Source organism: Berghia stephanieae, chromosome 5, assembly GCF_034508935.2.
Source record: "Berghia stephanieae isolate SIO BIC M18660-M18661 chromosome 5, UCSD_Bste_1.3, whole genome shotgun sequence".
NCBI classification, from domain to species: domain Eukaryota; kingdom Metazoa; phylum Mollusca; class Gastropoda; order Nudibranchia; family Aeolidiidae; genus Berghia; species Berghia stephanieae.
In genome coordinates, this window is record NC_088364.1 from 5,931,748 (window position 1) to 5,951,767 (window position 20,020).

Consider the following 20,020-nt stretch of genomic DNA (forward strand, 5'->3'; position numbering starts at 1 on the left):
ATTTGTCCTCCAAATATCGATCGATTAAAGTGTCCTTTATCTTGTCAAACCGCAGGGCAATCGCAATAAGGGTAGATCATTGAAAACTTGGAGAATATAGTGGAAAGAGAGATGACATCCTTCGGGTGGGCCTTGGGTGAGGTCCGGAAGCTGGCAGAAGACAGAAGTCACTGGCGCTCCTTACTGTCGACTTTATGTGTTTATGAAACAAGTAAGTATCTTGACAAACGGGGTCCCAATAGTTCATTGGTAGAGCACTCGCTTCACACGCAAAGGGATCAAGATCGATTCCGGGTGAGTCGAGAATTTTCTGATCCCCCTGTTCACCCAGCAGCAAATGGGTAGCTGGGTCTGTTTGTTCTGGCAGAAAGTACTTTGTGATAGAATAGCGTCCTATGTAAAGGATAGCAATAAATTGCTATTGTCGGTTTCACGCTCTAGAAACCGGGATAAACTCCGACCTAATGGCTCTGAAGGACTGCTTATCTTGTCAAACACTCTCAAACCAGAGACTTCTTTAATCAATTCCTTGAAGTCCCAGGTGTGAGAGTTTTTGACCGGATCAGGGTCATTGTACTTGGCTGATATTTGAAGGACGATTCTTTTGGCCAAAATAATAAAAACGTGATGATTTCAGGGTACGACAAATTAGTCAGCGGTATGGTTTGACGAGTAACCGAAAGAATCTGGGGTCAATTCTCAGCCTCCGTACTGAGTGGTCTTGAGCAAGCTCTCTCTCCAAAGAAACAAATCAACTCTGAAGTTTTCACTCCTTTACAACAACAACAACAACAACAACAACAACAACAACAACAACAACAACAACAACAACAACAACAACAACAACAACTGCAGCAACAACAACAACAACAACAACAACAACAACAACAACTGCAGCAACAACAACAACAACAACAACAACAACAACAACAACTGCAGCAACAACAACAACAACAACAACAACAACAACAACAACAACTGCAGCAACAACAACAACAACAACAACAACAACAACAACAACTGCAGCAACAACAACAACAACAACAACAACAACAACAACAACAACAACAACTGCAGCAACAACAACAACAACAACAACAACAACAACAACAACAACAACAACAACAACAACTGCAGCAACAACAACAAAATTACAAACAGAACCAAAACTAACAAAAGTTCAACCTCCGGCGAATTAGGACGGTTTTGTCACCTCCAAAACGTTTCCCGATATAAAGGATTGACAAATAAATCTCTTTCCTTAAAGGGGAAAGGAGACATCAGATTCAACATCTCATAACAATTACAGGATATTTCATTGTATTTTTTGGATTACTTTTATTTCAACTAGAAAGTGTTACTTAGTCCTTCATGTGTGCTGCGCATGCAAAAGCAAAACTGGATATATGATTACTTTTTTTCAGTGCGAAAAAATTCTTTATTTAGAGGTCCGGATTTTCAGTTGACCTCCATTATTTCTTCTTTTTTTTTAATTGGTTAAATAATATTAGATAACACTCGCTCATTGGTACTTCAAATTAAGTGTAACCATAGCTATCATAAAAGCAAGTATGCCAATCCGCCGAAATATTCAGCCCTCGAGATTTCAAACATTGTTCACTATTTGTGATACGGACATTTTTTTTTTAAATTGGGGCCGCAGGAATAGTTTACCCGTCACATTCGTAAACTCATACTATGGTGGGCGTCTGCTTCTCCTTCAACACAATCACACATCAGAAAATCAAAGAAAAACAATGGGAAGCAATAAATGAATATATTTTAGAATTATTTTAGAATAATTTAGAATACTCTTCAACAGTCACTTCCCTCGTAATGACGCATGGTATCTTAGTAACTGGCTCTAAACTATCGGAGCAATGGCCGGGGCCCTTATGAAATATTTCTCCGACGAGCGAAAAAGCGTATCCAGAGGAAAAAAAAACATTATAAGTATAAGTCTGATCCGTGTTTTCACTTTTACACATTTTGATCACAAGACATTTGAAAAGTTCTAGCCAGCATGAAGAATAAAAAGTACCGATTTTCTTTGTTTAGAACCACGATGACTGCCGTTGCTGGGCGACGTGACCTCAAACTATTGAATCCAATTATGTTCAACTTGTTTGTTTGCCAGCTTCAAAAATACTCACAAACACAAGCTTTTGATTTTGCATGCTTTTTTTTTTATTTATTCTAACGTCAAATAGCAACACTTCAGTTTTGTAAGAATCCAGTGTCACGATAAATATTTATGGTGAAATAATTCTCTGGAAATTAGTTCCCTCTTTATCTTATTATACACAGTTTAAAATCCCATATAACGCATATGGCCATGATTCACGCTCATTGGATACAACAAGAAGAATTCCTTTATTTATAGAATACGTAATCGTCTGGAGATAAATTAGATCTATCTGACAGAAATTGATTTTAGATTTATATTTTGTTATAAATATTTACGATAAATGTTATTTGTTTCAGTTTTAAGATAGCAAGTTGAGTGATTAGTTCTCATTAAACGAAATCGGATTAAAGAAAAAGATAAATATTACTCGTATCTTTATATGTTTGCACATTTGATCTGACTGACTAAACTATAAACTATTGATTATTTTACTTTAACGACTATAAACTTCAGTCTATAATTTAAAATAAATTTCGAGCGAACCCCCCCCCCCCCCCCCCCCCAATTAAATAACAGCATTTTTAACTCAATCTGATTTTAATGCCGCCATAGATCAAAATATTCCAATAAGAGAACTGAGATAAAGCAAGTGAATCAATAGCCCAAGATACAAAAATATTGTTTATCTATTTGTGAGTAGTCTAAAGGTGCAAATGATATCTAAAATTAGTTGTGTACAGCGCTGTAGAGTTTTCTCATATGGATTTTTAGCCATTAATAATAATTATAATAATAAAATGAACGATAATCTGATAAAAATCAAAAGTGGCTTTTAAAACTCCAAGATGTTTCTAATTTCTGTTCGAGTAGGTAAATTTCAAAACGTTCTAAATCCCATTTTCTCATCATTAAAAAACCCCGCAATTTTTTGTCATTTATTTAGTGACTTAAAGAGGAGAATACGTGTCTTGTTTGCCTCATAGAACAATACACTCAGTGTTTTGAAACTCCAAATTGTCTCTGGTGATTTCTATGGAGTCCAAAAATAGCTTGAGATTGTTAACTCATTTTTGTCAGGATGTGACTTAGGGCGTATTGAAACTCATCTAGTCCCTTGCTCTATACATCAATCGTGTCAAAATACTCGAGTCTTGCGTCAGAGAGAAGATTTTATTTATGGAGTTCAAGAGATTCTAAATCTCCGTCAATAAAGTCCTCATGGATTCCTCACCGGTTTGGGATTGGAACTACTTTGAGAAATTTTTATTGATGCCATGCGTTTGGTTAAAAAAACCTCATCACCCGCCAGCCGGATAGAACGTACCAACACTCAAAACAAAATGTGACCTTGAACGTTTATAGTATGATAAAACATAATACGCAAAACAATGCCTGGATAAAAACAATAACAAAGAGCTGAGTGACGTCAATTTCGTTCTATCTGTAGACATAATGCGACCAAACATCTTTAAACGGTGTTTTGTGGAGATGAAAATAAAAATTAAATTCATGGCCAAATATATATTTTTGGCTCGTTAATTACAGTCGTTAAATGAATACATAGATAACAAGAAATGAAGTGAGTAGAATTGTGCCAGAAGACATTAGAGAATAAAAACTTTACGCGATGCGGAGTCGCCACGACCCGACTGCTACGACACCTCCGCCTGGCAACGAGAGGGACGCTCTGGTGCATCAGTTTTATCCTCTATTATTGATTTCTGCCACTTTCTACTCACTACATTTCTTGTTATTATCAACATAAGTGCTGCTCCACTCACTTTTCTGAATACATAGATTTTATCTTCAACGGCGAAAAGTAAAATTTATGTCATCTAACCGTTACAACTTTGATATCTGAACTAATTTTTAAAAATATACTTTACTATGACATAAAACAAAACAAAACAACAACAACAACAACACAAACATACAAAATAGAATAACAAATCAACAGAACAACAACAGACAAACATAATAGCAAAACAAAACACATACATAGATATCCGGATGGAGAGAAAGGAATAGATAGGTCGATAGCTCGTTAGGTAAATTGATATAAAAGGTGGGAGAATCACACACACACACACACACACACACACACACACAGAGAGAGAGAGAGAGAGAGAGAGAGAGAGAGAGAGAGAGAGAGAGAGAGAGAGAGAGAGAGAGAGAGATGGAGAAACAAAGGAAAGAGAAAAAAAGAAAGATTAAAATATAGTTAACATGATAGATATAACTAGATATATAGATAGATAGAGAGAGAGAGAGAGAGAGAGAGAGAGAGAGAGAGAGAGAGAGAGAGAGAGAGAGAGAGAGAGAGAGAATGAGAGAAAGAGAGTGTGGGAGAAATTCATTGCTTATAGATAGGAACAGAGAAAAGAAATCCGATGACCAATCAATTATGTGATGCCAGCTGTACCTCCCCTTGTCCTGCACCTTACCTTATAATTCTAATGATTTATTACACTGACAAAACGACCTTTCTATATTTTGATTTGAAAAAAAAAATTGCCTCATATATATTTGACCAACCGTCTTAATACGTTATTATTCCGGGGTCATCGAGTTTAAAGTGAATTTCATGATAACATCTCCGGAGTATAGTTGTTGCCACTGAAAGTAGCAATGTATTTATATATATATATATATATATATATATATATATATATATATATATATATATATATATATATATATATATATATATATATATATATATATATGTATATACATATATATGTATATATACACATATACACACATATACATAAATACATACATACATACATACATACATACATACATACATACATACATACATACATACATTGCATCCATTTTTCTTCATAGAACGAAAACAAATAAATGATATAGAAATATATAAAATTCCCTTTATTCATTCCATTCTCTAGGGTCTATTCCAAGGGAAGACTGGAATTACCTAGGCGTAAGCCGCAGTACAGCGCCGCAAAGTGAGCTAGGGCGAGACGACTTGCTCAAGGCCACACAATACAACGAGGCTGGTAGTGGACCTCGGTACCTTTTGGGTGCGAAGCAAAGACCGTACCGCCACGCTGCAAAAAGGCAATTTGTTATTGTACTACGAATGTTGTCTTGCCGCCATTGGACGATGCAATAATTAGCATCGGAATTCACCCTTTCGCATAGCTGGGACGCCTATTGTGATTCTGTTTCCAGTTAGGTCAGTGCCCACCCGCCCTGAATTGGAGGAGAAATGAATCGGTAATCGAGTGAAACCAATAAGGTGCAAACTAAGGTTGTGTGAAAGGTTAGCTGGTGTCTGGAACTGCCTTGGTGTAGTGTGCAGCGTCCGGTCATTTGCGTGGGCTAGGATAGGACGTGCTGGTTTTAAATTGTGTAGTTTTACTTTTAAGTATCCATGTTTCTTCAACACCACAGGCAGCACATCCAACACTAGCGTAACTGATACATTCACCATTATCACGACCACCAACATAACACTCATCATTACAACCATTACCATCACCACTACTATTACTACTACTACTACTACTACTACTACTACTACTACTACTACTACTACTACTACTACTACTACTACTACTACTTCTACTACTACTTCTACTACTACTACTACTACTACTACTACTACTACTACTACTACTACTACTACTACTACTACTACTACTACTACTACTACTTACTACTACTACTACTACTACTACTATTACTACTACTACTACTACTACTACTACTACTACTACTACTACTACTACTATACTACTACTACTACTACTACTACTACTACTACTACTACTACTACTACTACTACTACTACTACTACTACTACTACTACTACTACTACTACTACTACTACTACTACTACTACTACTACTACTACTACTTCTACCACAACACCACCACAACCAAAATAGTGATATCTGCCCGATTATTGATGAGATACACAAATAAAAAATTTACAGTGTCGTATTCCATTCAATTTTACTATATTGTATTCTTAACCTATTTCAGACATGAGAATAATAATAATAATAATAATAATAATAATAATAATAATAATAATAATAATAATAATAATAAAATAATAATAATAATAATAATAATAATATAATAATAAATAATAATAATAAATAATAATAATAATAATAATAATAATAATAATAATAATAATAATAATAATAATAATAATAATAATAATAATAATAATAATAATAATAATAATAATAATAATAATAATAATAATAATAATAATAATATATAATAATAATAATAATAATAATAATAATATTATAATAATAATAATAATAATAATAATATTATTAATATAATAATAATAATAATAATAATAATAATAATAATAATAATAATAATAATAATAATAAATAATAATAATATAATAATAATAATAATAATAATAATAATATAATAATAATAATAATAATAATAATAATAATAATAATAATAATAATAATAATAAGTTCCTCATAGCGCATCAACCTCCGCATGAACGCAGCTTCAAACATTCATTCACTAATTAATTCAACAATACAACCAACTTCTTATACGATGTGATAATGCGTGTGGTGATTGTTCGGTATCTTGTCCAATTAGATAAGCAATGTTAAGTGTGGTTAGTAGTCGAATAGGTGTCAATGATAGTTGAAAAAGATTATGTTCCAGATGGTATATCCTTGGATAAGGCACTTTAGATACATTACGATTGAGTTGAGAGAGAGAGAGAGAGAGAGAGAGAGAGAGAGAGAGAGAGAGAGAGAGAGAGAGAGAGAGAGAGAGAGAGAGAGTTTATGATTATCCCTCTTGAAATCGATAGAACGAAATCCACGTTACCCAGCCATTTTATGAGTCGTTCTCACGAAGATCATAAACACATAGTTTTGTGTGTTGGTACGTTAATATATCCGGCTGGCGAATGTTAGGAGTTTTTTTTTGCCCAAACGCATAGCATCAATAGTTTTAGATTTGTTATTGTTAATAAAATGAAATGACAGAACCTTAACAAAAATATTTTCAATTCAATTTTTTCATGAATTTAAATGAAAAGCGTTAGATTTACATAATGCGAAGGATCACCTGGCTATTTCGTGGACATAAAAGAGCTGTGAACTGAATTATAAGATCTAAATATCTTGCCCCAGGAAAATAAAAATATGAAGGGTATGAACCACGGTCTTCCGGGTATAAGTTTTATGCCATTTCCATTGGCTTATCTCCGCCCCCCCCCCCCCCCCCCCCACTTCCCAAATATGTACAAAATTGGTGCAATAAAACATTTATTGTACCCTTTTAATAGTTTTAGATTTGGTATTGTTAAAATACAATAAAATTGAAATACAGTGTTTAACATTTAAAAAAAATTCAATTCATTCTTATTACAATCACCCAGCTGGCGGTCAAAAATAGTAACAAACAAAGAGCTGAGTGACGTCATCCTCATTTATTCTACAGGAAAACATTGGTAAACAGTTCTTTGTGAGATTTAGTATTTGAACGGAGCATCTCATTGGTATTTAATGTATAAATAGAATGAAGATGACGTCACTCAGGTCTTTGTTATTGATTTTTGCCATCCATATTTATGAGTAATTCTCACTAAACTGTATTAACCAGACAATAAACGTTCGAGGTTACACAAAGTTTTGTGTATTGGTCCGTTATACTTCCGTTGTGAGCTTCTTAGCCAAGCGCATATTTCACTGGTATGTGTGTGTGTGTGTGTGTGTGTGTGTGTCTGTGTGTGTGTGAGTGTGTGTGTTGTGTGTGTTTGTGTGAGTGTGGATGTGTGTAAATGTTCGCAAGCGTTGCGCATATACTTCTTGTGTGTTAAGCAAGGTTTGATCATGAGATCCTTTTCATAATCTGTTGCATTAACCAAATGAAAGATTGTCTCTATGGACAATGGCGACAATTTCATTCTGAAAGTTCAAAGAATCTATAGAGAAACTAACCTTTTATTTGAAAGGGCACTCCTATACAATTGATGTCCCTGTCTTTGGACTTTCTCTCGTTGACCATGGAAACCATATCATCCAGGTTGACTTTGCTCTGATGGAATTTACCTTAAAAATGAATAACATTGAAGGCTATTATTATCTTTATTACTAATGATAAGATGGTTTGCTATAAATGACTGAACCGCTTTTAATATTTTAGCCAGAAAAGGTTTACTAACAAATATCAAGATGATAAACAACTTGTCAAAATTCTTACTGGATGGACGGTGGGTAAGGGCGGGGGGGGGGGGGGGGGGCAGAAAAAGAATCAACTTCATTGGAAATTAATCCGCTCTCTTTGCGTGTGAAGCGAGTACTCTACCTACTGAACTATATGGTCCCCATATATAATTATATGCCATGTCATAAAATTTGAGTTGAATCAAATGCATCAATGAGGAGAGAGAGAGAGAGAGAGAGAGAGAGAGAGAGAGAGAGAGAGAGAAAGAGAGAGAGAGAGAGAGAGAGAGAGAGAGAGAGAGAAAGGGTTTTGTCTCTTAAATTTTTCTCATTCTCATTATTTTCACTTCAAACTCAATTGCTTTATCTATTTCATTCATACATAATACCATACCGACACGTTGGGTCACATTGTTGATAAAATGTAGATTAAATAGTTGTAAAGCTCTTTGAGCACGTTTAAAGGAAATTGCGCTTATAAAAAAAGTTCAAGTGTAGTTGAGCATACTATACACTAAAGGCAAGGGCTTTTGAAATAAAATTCTGGGAATAAGAAAGCGTTCAGATTGCTACATTTTCGTGTTGTCTTTCTTTTCAAGCTCGTTTTCACTTTCAAATACAAACTATCATGTGTCAGAGATCTAAGATTTTATCAAAGAAATTCAAAGTACCCACGTCTAATGTAAAATTGCCCCCCCACTTGCCCTATCCCACAATCCTACAGTCACCATCTCATCACCAAAAATACTCTTCAACAGCCGTAACGTCACTTCCTTCCTGATGACGCATGGTAACTTAGTAACACTGGCACTAAACTATCGGAACAATGGCGGACGCCCGTATGAAATATTTCTCCGGCGAGCATAAATGCGTATCCAGAGGAAAAAACACACATAAATTTGATCATGTTTTGACTTTTACACATTCTGATCACAAGGCATATGAAAAGTTCTAGCCAGCATGAAGAATAAAAAGTAATGCTTTTCTTTGTTTAGAACCAAGATGGCCGCCGTTGCCAGGCTGCGAGACATCAGACTACTGAATCCAATTAATTACAAATGAAATGATATGCGGGACCTGTTAAAAAAGCTGTTACTCAGTCATTTTAACCAGTTAACTGCCAAACTCTGGAAAGACAGGTATTTAAACATTTGGCTAGAAAACTCGTCCTTTAAATATCGATCGATTTAAATGACCCCTATCTTGTAAAACCGGTACTTCTGTATAACTGCGGCACTTGGGCGTTGACAAAATCCGAAGAAGAACATCTGGATGCCTTCCATCGCACACAGCTAAGAAAGGTACTGGACATCAAATACCCCAAAAAGATCTCAAATGAATCACTCTATAAGATCACAAAAGAAAGACCAATCTCCCTTGACATTTTACAAAGATGGCAACTTTTCGGTCACATACTACGCAGGGACAAAAACATACCAGCAAACCAAGCCATGTCGGGATACTTCCAAAAACACGGGAACCTTTTCAGAGGAAGACCGATCACAACACTCCCCGTGATCCTAAACAAAAACCTCACAACACTTGGACAAAGCATTAGTCTCATAACGGCAGGGGACCTTGAAAATCTGAGAACCCTAGCAGAGGACCGGCAATATTGGAGACACCTCACACAGGAAATATTGGAAACAGCCAAGGCGACCCGATCTTTCGGTCGAGACGCGAAAGGCATCTAAGTCAAGTAAGTCAAGTATCTTGGCAAAAAAGTCTCAAACCTTGGACTTAATTGAGGTCCCAGGTTTGAGATGATTTGCCAAGACGAGTGTCCTTTAAATCGATCTATATTTTTTGAGTTTTCTGGCCAAAAATTTAAATACGGGTGTTTTTTCAGAGTACGCCAGTTAACTGGTTAAGAGACATATTATTAACCAAATTAAAGCAAAATTCAAGTCAACAAAGGCCAAAGCCACTCAGCATACCCGTTTAAAAGTACACTTTAAAAAGTTCCAAATAGTTTTAGGCTTAGGTCTGCTCGACAAGTTGGGAGAAAATTAAATTCTCATCTAACGATAAATGTGACCCATTGTTTTAAAATAGTATTATGTCGCGATGAGTGAGAACTACTGAAAATCATAATATAAACCTACATCCGAAAATGTAGGAAGACTTGGGTTGCATTTTCATAATAGGAAAATTAATGGAAGCTTCAATTCCATCACCAAAGGCAGATGATGTAGACATGTCGGGTTTCCCCTTGGAAATTTCCACATTAAACTAGCTGTCTTTGTTGATTAGCTTGAAGCTTCCATTCAATTTCCTATATTTATTTATTTCTTCGAACTTCAGGCAGCAACATTTTCAACATGTTTCAATGAGAGAGAAAGAGAGAGAAAGAGAAAGAGAGAGAGAGAGAGAGAGAGAGAGAGAGAGAGAAAGAGAGAGAGAGAGAGAGAGAGAGAGAGAGAGACTGACTATATAGTATTTTAGAACGCTAAAAACCAACTTTTCGTATCTCAGTTAGACTTTCATAATTTGACTTTCCAACACCAGGGTCACCCCGACATAATAGTGTTTTCAAACGGTAGGTCATATTGTAGTCCTGCACAGCCTAACAACTCATGGAGCCGGAGTTTATCCCGGTTTCTATAGTGTGAAACGGACAACAGCAATTGCTTGTTACCCTTTGGATAAGACGCCAATATATCACAAAGTACTTTCAGCTAGATCTAACCGCTACCATATACCCACTTACTGCCAGGAGAACAGGGGGTCGGAGAAAAATATCGACTGCACTCGGGATCGATCTTGGTCCCTTTGCGTGTGAAGCAAGTGCTATACCAACTGAGCTATCCGGAGCGTGTGAAGCAAGTGCTATACCAACTGAGCTATCCGGAGCCCCAGGTCAGATTGAAGTAACAGTTTGTTTGTTTTTTTTTTTGGGGGGGGGGGGGGGGAGAATTGTAAGTGTTTTGTGAGTGTTCAATAGACTTTTCATCAAAGTCGATTTCCTCCATACACACATATAGACACACACACCCACCGACACCCCCACACACATCCACACCCACACCCAAGCACACATCCACACCCACATCCACACACACATCAATACCCACACATTATACACCCATACACACATCCACACACACACACACACACACACACACACACACACATTCACACTCACACAAATGCACAGATGAAAGATTAAACCAGATCCACTCGTTAATTCAAAGTTTAATTACACAGAACATAGTGACCGGTCATTAGGCGCCTTGATGTCCAGGGAACCGACCGTCCTTAATTCTCTCTTATTCTCCAACCTTAAAAAGGCAGCAAGTGAAATATTGTCTAAAACTTAAAAACTACACCCTGTCTAGTCATACTCTCGTGTAAGTCAATAAAGGGGCGGGAAGGGGAGGGGGGGGGGGAGGCGGGGGGTGAGGTGGACAGTCATTTAAATATGTCTAATCACGCATGCACGTATGTGTCTATGTAAGTGTGTGTGTTTGTGTGTATGTGATGGAGTGGGGTGGGGTTGGGGGGGGGGGGGGGGGGCATTTTTGTGTATGCCCGTGAGGGCGCAAGGTTGATATCTTGATTGTGTTCACGCCTATTTGTCGATTAAGGTTTTACAGTTCTATATATAGCAAAGGCCAACTGGTAAAAGTGACCCAATCAAACTTTTAAATAGAAAAGACAGGTCACAATCTTTAGACTGGCGGTCAGGTCACAATCACATGCACCAGGTTTTTTCTCAAAAGGAGAAACAGGCATGTGTGATTGTGGTGAAGGAGAAGTCGCCCACCATATACTCCAACCCTGCTCACAAAGTATGCACATTTTTGGTCTGGTACCACACCTCTCCAGACTGAACGGTATGGGCTCCTGACAGAGCTGAGGAAGACAATAGCTGTCCTTCACCAAGTAGGATTCAAACGCAAGGACAAAATCAGGGGAAAAGAGGAATAAGAATAAACATTTTTAAAGGAGAAGAGGAAGAAGAAGAAGAAGAAGAAGAAGAAGAAGAAGAAGAAGAAGAAGAAGAAGAAGAAGAAGAAGAAGAAGAAGAAGAAGAAGAAGAAGAAGAAGAAGAAGAAGAAGAAGAAGAAGAAGAAGAAGAAGAAGAAGAAGAAGAAGAAGAAGAAGAAGAAGAAGAAGAAGAAGAAGAAGAAGTATCCAGTTTCTGCGAGGATTCCTCCCCACCTCCCGTTTCCCATAGACTATAAAAGCACTGACTGATGCGTTGGAAACTTCGAACGAGGTCAAATGAATCTGGCAACAGGGTGGCCAAGGTCAAATATAGGACCGACCATTATGCCCTAGCAGATTTTCTAGATAACTATTTGGATGAACGGGTTTAAGAATTACCATTAATTAAAGAACGGTTTGCAAGTTACTCGTAAATCAATCTGTAAAAAATAGTTTTATAATCTTAAGATATCTCAGTAATTATGTGCTCCTTGATAAAAAGTCAACGTGAGCTTTCCCGAAAAACAAAGGGTCTAATAATAACAGTTACTACGTGTGTCAGCCCAACACTAATGAGGAGAGCTGAAGACAGATATGAATGGAGGGCCCTTACATACTGCAAAGTCATTTGTAGTCATCTTCTCTACGACCACCTTTGTCGGGAGAATGAGGTGAAGTGAGGTGACGTGCATCAAACCTGGAACATAGAACTGACAATGATATTCTTGAAGAAGCGGGAAAGCTAGCGGGAAGACATGAATCATTTCTTGCAATGGATAAAAGAAGGAAACTCTCATGGTTTGGACATCTGGTCAGACCCAACAGATTGTCCAAGGCATTCAAGCAAGTCCAGTGGAGGGTCAACGGAGAAGGGGGAAACAAACGAAAATGTGTAGGACAACATCAAGGAATGGACAGGATTGACTTTTTACCAGTTGATAATGAAAGCCAGCAAAGATTAAGTTGAGTGAATAGACCTTGATGGTCTATTGTTGAGTGGCACCAGATTGTGAAGGCTGCAACTCGCAAGACCACCCCCCCCCTCCTTCCCCTCGACGACCATCCGGTCAGGCAGTACAATGAAATTAAAGTATGCATGGCTCTGTCTCCCTACCTGCTTTATTTCCCGTCCTTTCTGTGGGTTTGATATACCGTAACAATTAATCAATCCCGACATTAATCAATTATTGCTCTGTAGAGGAAGGGCGATGCCGGTTGTATGAGTGGAGAATAAGGGAGATGAAGTGAAAGTAATAGGGCAGTAATTAGAGTATGAGAGAGAGAGAGAGAGAGAGAGAGAGAGAGAGAGAGAGAGAGAGAGAGAGAGAGAGAGAGAGAGAGAGAGAGAAAATAAGAAAATAGAAGACGAGAGAGAAACAAGATAGATAGATGAATAGATAGTAGGGAGATATTTAGGTAGAGAGAGGGATATAGAAATATATATAAATAATAATAATATAATAATATAATATACTTATATAGCGCCCATTAATCCACTGACAAGTGCTCTATGGCGCTTTACAATCACTCAGACTATATAAACTAGCATTCACACTAACGCTCACACACATACGCCCGTACACCACATACGGAAACTTCTCCGTGTCCACATACGCAAACTCTTTACATGCACATTACTACCCTAAATTAAAACATAAAGCATATTAATCGTCGAGAAACGCTCTTCTAAAAATTCGGTTTTCAATTTCTTTTTAAAGGTTTCTAATTTTTTACTATTCTTAGTATTATAAGAAAGGGAATTCCACAACCTGGACGCAGTCACTAGGAAGGATTTGTTGTGGAACAAAGACTTTGAGGGTAGCTACCTCTGTCAGAAGAAGCATAATATTAGATCTTAACGATCTACAAGGTGTATAATGAGATACAAGATCGTTTAAATAATGTGGTTACAGGCCATGAAATGAGCTGTAACAAAAACATAACACATTGAACTCAATGCGCTGCTTCACCGCCAGCCAATGAAGAACTTCCAGAACAGGGGAGATAAGATCCTCACGTTTTGATAACATCACCAATCTAGCCGCCCTGTTCTGAACATTCTGCAATCTTTGAATATTGTAATTGGATTCAATAGTCTGATATCACGTCGCCCAGCAACGGCGGCCATCTTGGTTCTAAACTAAGAAAATCGGTACTGTTTATTCTTCATGTTGGCTAGAACTTTTCATATCTCTTGTGATCAGAATGTTTTAAAGTCAAAACATGATCATAATTATGTTTTTTTTTCCCCTCTGGATACGCGTTTATGCTCGTCGGAGAAATATTTCATACGGGCGTCCGCCATTGTTCCGATAGTTTAGAGCCAGTTACTAAGTTACCCTGCGTCATTAGGAAGGAAGTGACGTTACGACTGTTGAAGAGTATTGGGACAACCAATGAGCAGAGCATTGCAGTAGTCAAATCTACTAAGGATGAAAGAAGTGACAAGCGTTTTAGTGATTTCAGTGTCAATCAAAGACCTAATATGTACGCCAATATATCGGATACAAAGTTGCATCACGTTGGCAAAGGACAGGTGTAGAGCGTGTAAAGTAGCTGTTTGTTTATGTGTCTCAGTGTCGGGTTTCCCACCAAGCATTCCAAGGGTTGTTATCGCTTCTTGTTACAGTCTTCTTGTCTCTGATGTCTATGGGGTTGGTGGTTGTGGTGGTAATTATGATGATGATGGTGTCGATAATGATGATGGTGGTGGTGGTGATAATGTTGCTTTTGGTAAGGGTGATGGTATTGGTGATGATAAAGATGGTGTTGATGATGATGATGATTATGATGGTGATGATGATTATGATGATGATGATGATGATGATGATGATGATGATGATGATGATGATGATGATGATGATGATGATGATCGTGGCAGTGGTTGAGATGACGAAGGCGATGGTGAGGATGGTGGTGATGGTTGCGGTAGTGATAATGATGGTGATGGTGGTGGTGGTCGTGGTAGTGGTGGAAATGATGTAATGTGAGACAAAGTATTTACCCTCCGGAAAATTACCCCAAGTATCATATTTGTGTCTATGAATTCAATTCCCAGCACTCGGTCCATCCCCAACTAATATCGCTTTGTGTCACATGTTTGCACATTTTATGCCGTATTTATTTTCGGAGCAACCACTGAAAGACTCAGAAGATTCCACGTAGTACGAATTAATGTCACATGACCTGTGCTTAAATAGAACTTCTCGGAACTTTCAGATTGGAGAGTTTTAGTTTTCAGACATCATATCATACCATATAATATTATATCATATCATATCACGGGGGTGGGTCAAAAAGTAATGGGACTCTGTTTATTACTTTAAAACAAATAGAATCAATAGCATGCATTATGCCTCAAATTAAACATTGGCATTAGCCGAGTAGAATGCTACTCAACATAGTCTCAGCCTTTCTCAATAGCCACAGTCCACCTTTTTGTAAGGACATGTATCCCGTCCTCGTAAAAATGAGTTGACTGAACTTTGAGCCAATTTTTCCCTACTGTCTTGACTTCTTCATAATCTTCAAAGCGATGGCCCCTCATTGACTCCTTCAGTGGATCAAAAAGGTGAAAGTCCGAAAGCGTCAAGTCTGGTGAACAGCGTTGTCCATCAAAATGACGCAATTGCCTCCCTTTTCCAGGCATGTGTGTGTGGAAGGGCATATTCTTGAAGAAACAATACTCGTTCCATCTCCAAAGCCGGTCTAACTCGACGAATTCTTGCTTTCAGTTGCTTCAATGTCTATTTCTACCCTTCAGAGTTGACAGTGGTTCCCTGTAGTAGGAAATCCTCGAGGATAACACCTCTAATGTCCCAAAACAATGTTGGCATAAATTCCCAGCTGATTTCTCAAATTTGAAGTTTTTGGTCTTTGGGGAAGAGGGGTGTCGCCATTCCAATGATTGTCTCTTGGACTGAAATTCAACCCACCTAAAAGACTACCTCTACAAAATGCCTGTTTTATAGACTTTACCAATGCGTTTAAAATGTTACTCGAGGTTTCTTCTTCGAAAACAAGAAAGTCAATGATAGCTTTCTGTCGCTGAGGGATATCCATGAGGACAGCCATTTTGAACGTCATAATTTTGTCAATAGTTGACAGAATTGACATTTTTTAACTTTTGGTTTAAAGAATACACGTGTCAGTTCAATTGAGCCAAATATGACGCGACGTCATATGAAAAAGAAATGAACTCAGTGGGATATTTGTCCCATTAGTTATTGATTCACCCTCGTATATCAAATCATTTCATATCATATCATACCATATTATCATATCACATGAATCGTTATTTTAGGAACTGCCCTTTGAATACGCCGTGTATTTAACTGTAATCCTAACTATAATATATATAATATATATATATATATATATATATATATATATATATATATATATATATATACACACACACATCGGTAATCGATTATTTTTATATCAAACATGATTTGGCATCTGTCTGCAGAATTTTACGTTTCATGCTTGGTATTGTTCCAAAGCTTTACAATTCTGTAAGTAAAAAAAAAACAAAACAAATTCCCCTTATGCTACTTTTGTAACTGGTAATGTTTGTTCTAAAAAAACGAGGTATTCAAGCCAACCTCATGATGGCAAGTTGGGTGTGTGTGGGGGGTGGGGGGGGGGGGGGGGGTTAATAAATAGATTTATATAATAAGGAAATGTTGTTTTCTATTGGCAAAAACGAAAATTAAATGTGTTCAGCCAGAAAAGGGAAAGCAAGTAATCCCCAATCTGATCCAGGAAAGTGGGAACAAAGATAAGCCATTAACTTATTGAATTTTCGACAATGACGCTGAAATCAGCCACACAGGAACTGCTGCAATCACACTCGTGTCATGATTTTCTTGTCGGTGCTGATTGAATCAAAACAAACATAACATATAACACACAATGCACTGTGCTAGATACATAAATGACACACACACACACACACACACACACACACACACACACATCAACACAGATATAAGGACAAATGAATGAAAAATGATCGGTAGATAAAAAGAATACACAATTTGGAATTGAAAGCAATCTGTGGCAACAATAGTGGAGAATATGAGGGTTATGACATTTAACACACTTTTGTCGTCCTTCAAATATCGAACGATCAAAATAACCCTCATCTTTGTTACAAATACTTGATTTTATGTCATGATATTGCAATACTCAGCGCATAGAGCAAGACATCGTCACGATTATGCACTATAGAAATGCTATTTATTATTATTATTATTATCATCACCATCACCATCATTCTTCTTCTTATAAAAATTATAATAATTCTTCTTCTTCTTCTTATAATTATTATCTTTGCAAAAACTGTCAAATCTGTAACTTAAACGAAGTCATTTTAATAGATCGATATTTGAGGGACGTCGCTTCTGACAAAACATTTCAAGATGTACGTTTTCGGAGCACTGTTGTTATCTGGTGAAAGTTTGGTTATGTAGCTACATAAATCTATAGATAGTAGGAAGTTGACGTCACTCAGTCTTTGTTATTGCTTTTTGCCATCCGCGTTAATGAGTAATTCTCAATAAACTGTATTGTCCAGACTATAAACTTCAAGGTTTCACATAATTTTGTGTGTTCTTCAGTTATACTTCCGGATGTCAATGTTGTGAGCTTCTTAGCAAAGCGCATACTACATTATAGATTGCAAAAAAAACAAAAAAACATTGCAAATTACAAGACGGGGCCTCGTGGACCTTTCCACGCTTAATCTGAATCTTTCTGATTGTGTAATTCCCATCACTAAAGAACCTGTGAGAAACTTAGGAGTTTTATTTGATACCAAATTAAACATGTCTGCCCATGTCACTAATGTAACTAGATCCTGCAATCTTTATCTTAGATCTATTGGTGCTATAAGAAGGCTTCTTGATATTGATACTACTAAACTTCTTGTGGTCTCTTTGATTCTTACCCGCCTTGATTATTGCAATAGCTTGCTCTATGGTTGTGATAATAATGTCATTAATCGACTCCAAAAGATACAGAACAAAGCAGCTCGATTGGTAACGTTATCAAAAAAGCGTGAGCATATAACCCCGATTTTGGAGGACCTACACTGGCTACCTGTAAAGTTTAGAATTGAATTTAAAATACTCACCCATGTTTTCAATTGCTTAAACAATTCTGCTCCTGTTTACCTTCAGGAACTTATCCACCTTTATGAACCCAGTCGAAATTTAAGATCTGCTAATTTAAATATCCTAAGGGAACCCCCAAAATCGTTAGTTTTTCATGAGAAATCCTTTGACCACCATGCCCCCCGACTGTGGAACTCCATCAATATTGAAACTAAAAATAGTGAAAATCCACTTATCTTTAGAAAACGGTTAAAAACTGAGCTTTTGTGTAGGGCATATAATTTGGACTCTTAGTATGTATTTTATTATAATATATTATGTTATCATCGAATTTGTGTGGTTTCAACATGCCAGTTCTATATTTGTATATCATACATGATGTGTTGATGTAAAGCGCCAGTGAGCAATTCTAAATTGGAACTAGGCGCTATATAAGTTCATTATATTATATTATTATTATAAACGAAGTTGACGTCACTCACGTCTTTGTTATTGCTTTTTGCCATCCACGTTTATGAGTAATTCTCACTAAACTGTATTAACCAGAATATAAACGTTTAAGGTTACACGTTACACACAGTTTTGTGTGTTGGTCTGTTATACTTCCGGATGGCAATGCTGTGAGAATCTAAGCCAAACGCATACTATCTATTTGTGTGAAAATGTCAATGTCCGTAATCCCTGTGATGAGTATTGTTTTGTTGTCGTTGTTGTCGATGTTGTTGCTGTTGTCGCTGTTGCTACTGTTGCTGCTGCTGATGACAGAACCATAACTTGAGAGTCACTGTTTCAGTATAGAAGGAACGAAACTGACGCCACTTATCACTTTTTAAATTGTTTTTTGCCAGCCATGTTTATGAGTAGTTCTCCCTAAATTGTATCAATCAGACTATAAACGTAGAAGATAACAAATAGTTTTCTGTGTTGGTACGGTATTTACGGCTGGCAGATGTTGTGGGTAATTTAACTAAGCGCATACCATCAACTGATGTCAGTTTCGACGGTTTTCCAATGTCCATTCATGCGATAGATTGATGTCTTCCATACATTTGTTGTTAAGAATCCTGTCCAGCAGCTCCTTTCATCGTTTAATATTCCGTTGCTATTTAACTCATATCGATGCTGTGCGTTTAGGTATTTTACTCACAACAATCGCCAGTCATATATAACGTACCGATACATAGAACTATGTGTAACCTTGAACGTTTATAGTCTGATAGATAGAATTTAGTGAGAACTACTCGTAAAAATGGCTGGCTAAAAACAATAACAAAGAGGTGAGTGACGTCAAGTTTCGTCTATCTACAATATTTACTGTAGTTTATGAGATAAAACAAATGCCGTTATTGAGGAGAGCGAACGTTATTTCAAAATTTACTTATATCACATCATTTTGACTTTAACCTAAATGGAAAGTAGGTGTCGTGACATCACACCTTCTCCTCTTCTGGTTCAAAACGCGTTCGAAGTGTGTGACCAGTCCCCCGAACAATGAATTAACAATGAATAGGTTTCATAGCGAATCATACGGTGGCATAACTATCTTAGTAGCAAGATGTATATCTAGGTAGATTCTTAAAACTTAGTGTGAACTAATCTCCAAACTGGCTGTCTAAAAACAATAACAAAGAGTTGAATGACGTCAA

General features: G+C 36.9%; 1 long non-coding RNA gene across 1 annotated transcript in view; it reads right to left on the reverse strand.

Annotated features, from left to right (window-relative positions):
- Positions 1–8,124: 8,124 nt before the first annotated feature.
- LOC144972298 (uncharacterized) overlaps positions 8,125–20,020 on the reverse strand; it is a 175,832-nt gene continuing 163,936 nt past the window's right edge. Inside the window, exon 3 of the long non-coding RNA XR_013645337.1 lies at positions 8,125–8,211. This is a non-coding gene — a long non-coding RNA (uncharacterized LOC144972298). The remainder of the gene's footprint in view (positions 8,212–20,020) is intronic.